Raw genomic sequence first — 7,670 nt, 5'->3', positions numbered from 1 at the left:
GCGAAACACATTTGACCTCCCTTAAAATGCTGCAAACTATGAGGTCTGTGCATATGAAACGTATTGTATTCACCCTTCATGCCGAGGCACATGCATCGATGGAGCCCATGCATTGCCGTCAGGTACCCCTCGTCCCTAAGATCTACTGCTGTAACAACCACGCACACATACTGCTAGTAGTCATAAGAGCTGTAATTCCTGTGACCTCTGGTGTCCTGTTCGCGCCAGTTGCACCGCAAACGCTTCCACATGAACTGTTAAACTGTTTAAAATTTTCGTATTCTTAAGTATCGCGCGTGTGTATGCTTTGAAAATACAGGAGATGGAAAAGGTACGCTTACAGCGCTAGCCGTCAGCGATTTCTGGCTTACCAGGGTCTCAAGATCTAGGACCTCTTTTCCGAAAGCACTGAAAGGAGTTTTGCAACGTTATGTAATCTTTTCGGGGACTTTCCATGGACCTGCCGGCGAAGTAAGGGAATAATATGCGCACGCCGCCGAATAAGTAATTATCAGTAAACAGTTAACCTGCAGGTATCACGTTGAACTTCTTAATGCAATGCCAACATAAACCAAACAGGACAAGCCTACAACATGACTTCCAAAGGGTGGCATGTATGTTAGAAGCGCCCTGCAATCCGCTAAGGTACAGCTTGTTAGCTATTTTGACGGAACAGTCTTTTTTGCGTTCTTTTCCGAGTACCTCTTACACTGCTTGTCCTGCGCATCCTTTACATGTACTACGGCTAAGGGATCCCTTCCGGATGATGAAGAATGTGCTTTATGCTGGACCAATTACACATCACGATCAGCATCGATTAAGCGGCTCCAGGAGCTGGTACCAGCTGGTACCGGCCGGTGCTTAGGGTCCGATCCGCCGCCGGGAGGACGACTTCCTGAGGCAAACACGACGGACATCCCGAACGGTGCTTACATCCGTGTTATGGAAAATTGCTCTTACGTGTGTGGACCGGACGGATGGACATGAGGCAACGTTTTGCATCACTTGTTTCTTGGCCGCAAGCAGCAATGTAGTGAAGGACACGGACGCGCATGCACAGGCCATGGAATGGTATGTCTAAATCATGGATGGCGACGTTCAACTCTCAGAATGGTGATTTCTGCCTTTGGGTTCAATTCTGAACCTGGAATGCTGCTGGCTCTGCCCGTACCGGAAAAGTGCTTTCCGGTACGGCGGTGTCAGGAGGTGGTATCTACGTCGTCTTAGGGGCAACCCTAAGACCAAGGGGATGAACGAATAGAGATATACTTTCTGTTTCTTGGCTGCAGCAAGTGTTGTCCTGGGCGCAACGTTGATGGCCTGATGCCGACGCGACCTCCTTTACGACAATGCTAGGCAAACGCAGCGGATGTTCATGAATTACTTAAGCGTTCATATTACTCGTCACAGCTTCAACGGCACTGTACTGGGCGGATGTAAGACGTGCGTTGGTGGACGCGATGGCCTTACGAAGGGGGAGAAAGACGCTTAGGAGATGCTTGGATTGTTATGTACAAGTCACAGACGGGGACGTTTAACTCTATGAATGCTGAGTTTTAGCTACTAGTCGGGTTTTTTGAACTTCGCTGTTGTTGGTTCCGCCCGTACAGGAAAAGTGTCTTCTGATACGGCGGTCACAGCAGGTAGTATCCGCGTCGACTTGTATGCAAACCAAATACAACGAAACCAGGGGATGATATGACAGTTTTGGAATGCTTGTTTCTTGGCCGCAAGCAGCAGCATACTTAAATCGCGTTGGGCCATTTGCCCAGGCTGCCGCAAGGACGACAAGCCAGGCTAATGCAGCTGGTGTCCATGAAGGGTTCATTGCGTGCTGAATATGAAAGATTGCTACAAAGACTCTGCCCTGACGAACGTAAAATGTGATGTTCGTAAGGAAGAAAACAGACGCATATCCAAGGCATGGAGCTGTTTGTAGGGAAACCGTAAATGAAGGTTTAAGGAACTGAACGATGAATTCTGCCGGTGTGGTCGGTTCTGGATCTCTTATGTTGCTCGTCACGCTCGTACAGAAAATGGGCATTTGTTGCAGGAGGGAGTCTGTGTGTCAAGTCGTAGTCGAACCTTTTTCAAAGGGGATGAGCACACACACAGCTTGCATTCCATGTTCACTAACGTCAGCCCACAGTAAGCTACTGGGCTAGACTTGGAGGGTCCGACCGGGGCAACTCGTTGCTGTGGACTTGTAGGCAAGTCAAGTAGGGCTATGGAATGCTAGGACAATGTTATTATGTTTGTGTTATAGGCTTGGGTAGGAATTCTTAAGCAATACGTTGAGTGGCCCTCCGCCGGCGGGAGGACAACAATCCCATGCAAACAGGACGGATGTTCCGAATGTTGCTTACATTCATGTTGTCGAAGCTCGCGACGACGGCTCTGGACAGGACGGATGTCAAGTGTGCGTTGGTGGACGTGATGGCAACGTAGTGAAGGACACGGACGCGCATGCACAGGCCATGGAATGGTATGTCTAAATCATGGATGGCGACGTTCAACTCTCAGAATGGTGATTTCTGCCTTTGGGTTCAATTCTGAACCTGGAATGCTGCTGGCTCTGCCCGTACCGGAAAAGTGCTTTCCGGTACGGCGGTGTCAGGAGGTGGTATCTACGTCGTCTTAGGGGCAACCCTAAGACCAAGGGGATGAACGAATAGAGATATACTTTCTGTTTCTTGGCTGCAGCAAGTGTTGTCCTGGGCGCAACGTTGATGGCCTGATGCCGACGCGACCTCCTTTACGACACTGCTAGGCAAACGCAGCGGATGTTCATGAATTACTTCAGCGTTCATATTACTCATCGCAGCTTCAACGGATGTAAGACGTGCGTTGGTGGACGCGATGGCCTTACGAAGGGGGAGAAAGACGCTTAGGAGATGCTTGGATTGTTATGTACAAGTCACGGACGGGGACGTTTAACTCTATGAATGCTGAGTTTTAGCTACTAGTCGGGTTTTTTGAACTTCGCTGTTGTTGGTTCCGCCCGTACAGGAAAAGTGTCTTCTGATACGGCGGTCACAGCAGGTAGTATCCGCGTCGACTTGTATGCAAACCAAATACAACGAAACCAGGGGATGATATGACAGTTTTGGAATGCTTGTTTCTTGGCCGCAAGCAGCAGCATACTTAAATCGCGTTGGGCCATTTGCCCAGGCTGCCGCAAGGACGACAAGCCAGGCTAATGCAGCTGGTGTCCATGAAGGGTTCATTGCGTGCTGAATATGAAAGATTGCCACAAAGACTCTGGCCCTGACGAACGTAAAATGTGATGTTCGTAAGGAAGAAAACAGACGCATATCCAAGGCATGGAGCTGTTTGTAGGGAAACCGTAAATGAAGGTTTAAGGAACTGAACGATGAATTCTGCCGGTGTGGTCGGTTCTGGATCTCTTATGTTGCTCGTCACGCTCGTACGGAAAATGGGCATTTGTTGCAGGAGGGAGTCTGTGTGTCAAGTCGTAGTCAAACCTTTTTCAAAGGGGATGAGCACACACACAGCTTGCATTCCATGTTCACTAACGTCAGCCCACAAGTAGCTACTGGGCTAGACCTGGAGGGTCCGACCGGGGCAACTCGTTGCTGTGGACTTGTAGGCAAGTCAAGTAGGGCTATGGAATGCTAGGACAATGTTATTATGTTTGTGTTATAGGCTTGGGAAGGAATTCTTAAGCAATACGTTGAGTGGCTTTTCCGCCGGCGGGAGGACGACAATCCCATGCAAACAGGACGGATGTTCCGAATGTTGCTTACATTCATGTTGTCGAAGCTCGCGACGACGGCTCCGGACAGGACGGATGTCAAGTGTGCGTTGGTGGACGTGATGGCAACGTAGTGAAGGACACGGACGCGCATGCACAGGCCATGGAATGGTATGTCTAAATCATGGATGGCGACGTTCAACTCTCAGAATGGTGATTTCTGCCTTTGGGTTCAATTCTGAACCTGGAATGCTGCTGGCTCTGCCCGTACCGGAAAAGTGCTTTCCGGTACGGCGGTGCCAGGAGGTGGTATCTACGTCGTCTGAGGGGCAACCCTAAGACCAAGGGGATGAACGAATACATATACACTTTCTGTTTCTTGGCTGCAGCAAGTGTTGTCCTGGGCGCAACGTTGATGGCCTGATGCCGACGCGACCTCCTTTACGACACTGCTAGGCAAACGCAGCGGATGTTCATGAATTACTTAAGCGTTCATATTACTCGTCACAGCTTCAACGGCACTGTACTGGGCGGATGTAAGACGTGCGTTGGTGGACGCGATGGCCTTACGAAGGGGGAGAAAGACGCTTAGGAGATGCTTGGATTGTTATGTACAAGTCACAGACGGGGACGTTTAACTCTATGAATGTTGAGTTTTAGCTACTAGTCGGGTTTTTTGAACTTCGCTGTTGTTGGTTCCGCCCGTACAGGAAAAGTGTCTTCTGATACGGCAGTCACAGCAGGTAGTATCCGCGTCGACTTGTATGCAAACCAAATACAACGAAACCAGGGGATGATATGACAGTTTTGGAATGCTTGTTTCTTGGCCGCAAGCAGCAGCATACTTAAATCGCGTTGGGCCATTTGCCCAGGCTGCCGCAAGGACGACAAGCCAGGCTAATGCAGCTGGTGTCCATGACGGGTTCATTACGTGCTGAATATGAAAGATTGCTACAAAGACTCTGGCCCTGACGAACGTAAAATGTGATGTTCGTAAGGAAGAAAACAGACGCATATCCAAGGCATGGAGCTGTTTGTAGGGAAACCGTAAATGAAGGTTTAAGGAACTGAACGATGAATTCTGCCGGTGTGGTCGGTTCTGGATCTCTTATGTTGCTCGTCACGCTCGTACGGAAAATGGGCATTTGTTGCAGGAGGGAGTCTGTGTGTCAAGTCGTAGTCAAACCTTTTTCAAAGGGGATGAGCACACACACAGCTTGCATTCCATGTTCACTAACGTCAGCCCACAGTAAGCTACTGGGCTAGACTTGGAGGGTCCGACCGGGGCAACTCGTTGCTGTGGACTTGTAGGCAAGTCAAGTAGGGCTATGGAATGCTAGGACAATGTTATTATGTTTGTGTTATAGGCTTGGGAAGGAATTCTTAAGCAATACGTTGAGTGGCTTTTCCGCCGGCGGGAGGACGACAATCCCATGCAAACAGGACGGATGTTCCGAATGTTGCTTACATTCATGTTGTCGAAGCTCGCGACGACGGCTCTGGACAGGACGGATGTCAAGTGTGCGTTGGTGGACGTGATGGCAACGTAGTGAAGGACACGGACGCGCATGCACAGGCCATGGAATGGTATGTCTAAATCATGGATGGCGACGTTCAACTCTCCCTATGGCAGCCAAACGGCGTGTTACGGCCCCCCCCCTTAGCAACTGGACTAGTTACTCCTGAGCCCCGTAGCGACCCCGTAGCGACCCCGTAGCGACCCCGTAGCGACCCCGTAGCGACCCCGTAGCGACCCCGTAGCGACCCAGTAGCGACCCCGTAGCGACCCCGTAGCGACCCCGTAGCGGGGCAGTAGCGGGGCAGTAGCGGGGCAGTGCTCCCACACGAGCTACTGCCCCGCCACTGGGCCACTACTGCCCCGCTACTGGGTCGCAACCCGTCTCCTGAGTAACTAGTCCAGTTGCTAGGGGGGGGGCCATAACATGTCGTTTGGCTGCCATAGGGGTAGGGATGTACGCGTGGATTCATAATTTTACATATACACGTCGCCTAGCAGCAGCTACATGCATACGAAATTCCCAAGCTTTAAGTCCTGCTATGTAACAACATCAAGCCATATGCATTGCCTGCTTCAGCTGAAGCAGCTGCTGCAGCTGCAGCTTCCAAACAATCTGCAGCTTCCAAACAGCACCAAACATTTCCACAACAGCGGCTGCTGCAGCTGCAGCTCATCGATCTGTCAACAATTTGCCTCAAAACATGCTACATTATAGCTCAGAAGCGCTCTATCCACCCTTACACTTTCTGGTATTCATGCCTAGAAGAAGTCCTCCATCACCGTCAGTTAACACTCCGAGACAAGTCTGTACAGTGACTGTACAGTGCAGCAGCGCTGCTGCTAGCAGTAGCTTCTCCACAAGCGGCTTGTGAGCCTGTATGCAGCAGCTGCTGCAGCAGAAGCTTCGAAACAGCTCCAAACAGTTTCATATTGGGTGCACCCAGCTGCAGCTCATCCATCTCTCAATAAAATTTGCCTCAAAACATGCTACATCATAGGTCACATGCACTATCCACCCTAACACCTTCTGGTAGTCATGCCTAGTATTAGTCCTCTATCGCCGTTAGTTAACACTACAAGACATTGCTGCAGCAGCAGTCCTCCACAAGCAGCTTGTGAGCCTGTATGCAGCAAAGATCAGGCAGGGGCATACAGTAGCACCTTTGTCAGACCATCATGAACTGCAATGACTGTGATGTGGAACTTAGAATGCAGTTTTTTGCCACACACCTTACTACTGCTTTAATCTTCCACTGACTCTGCGTGCTGATGTGTGGTGGGGAAAGCATGTGGTGTTGTCCACAGCAGCTGCAGGTTGCTGGGTGGGCCCTGTAGACAGACAAACATGCCCATCAGAAGTTAAATACGCCAAACCCTGTATAGGAGACTCCATACAGAATATATGCAGCAAGAGGTAATTTGACACAAAATCCAAAAAAACTGCAGTTGCCCTTGTTTGCTTGCACATGAATGACAATTATCCCCCCTCAAAATCAGGGGATCCCCAACCATCTGTCAATCTCAGAGTGATGGATGCAACTGTGTAGATACCTGTAGTCACAGCTATCACCTCCCAAGCAGAAAAAGCATGCCCGGGAACCGAACTCAGGTCGGAACTAGGATACTAGCCTATACCAACCCGTTCTATCATGAATTCCCCAGAGAACATCTCACCAATCCCAAGTCTTAGCTCCGTGTATGACCTAGCAACCAACATACTTGCTCAACGGCTTCTTCCTGTTTGAACCTGGGTAGTTGCCTTAATCAACCTGTTACATCATGATTTCCCCCAGAGGACAACTCACCAGTGGTCACTATTCATGTGTCATGCTTCGTGATATGAGCCAGTAGCCAACATATCTCAGGCAGAGCGGCATCATGCTTATGTCACCTTTCTTCATCGTAGGCAGAGCTTTGGTGGATGATGCCGTCTGCAGCTCCCGTTTCTCGCTTCTGTACACATGCCTGCTGAAGCAAGTTTACCATATGGGGTTGCAACCCCCTCATTTGAGTCCCGCAGATCATGCAAGCAAGCAGTTGCAATGTCTAGCATGCAAGCCCAATTTTACTACTTCTCATGAGACAACATCATACCTTGGGTTGTTGCTTGGGTTTGGTGCTGCCCAGGTGTGCAGCCATGGCATGAGGAGCGTGGTCGCGATGGTGAAGTCCTATGTTGCCAAGTTGCCATAGAACTCGGCAAAGTCGTCATATTTCATTCCACTGACGGCCAGGAATTCCTCAAACGCTTTGGTGGCCTTATCACCAGCAACACTGCAAACGTTGCTGGGCACGTTTAAAATGTACCGCTCATCTGATGAACCAGTGCAATGGCTGATGATGCCACTCACTTGTCATTCGTTGGCTGCATCATAGCTGCAGCTGGACCTCGTGCATCCTGCGCCTATTGTCCGACGGCTGCGTGGGCTGCATCCC

Source organism: Volvox carteri (assembly GCF_000143455.1).
Source record: "Volvox carteri f. nagariensis unplaced genomic scaffold VOLCAscaffold_26, whole genome shotgun sequence".
Lineage (NCBI taxonomy): Eukaryota > Viridiplantae > Chlorophyta > Chlorophyceae > Chlamydomonadales > Volvocaceae > Volvox > Volvox carteri.
The sequence above is the reverse complement of the archived record's forward strand: the minus strand, read 5'-3'. Positions refer to the sequence as shown.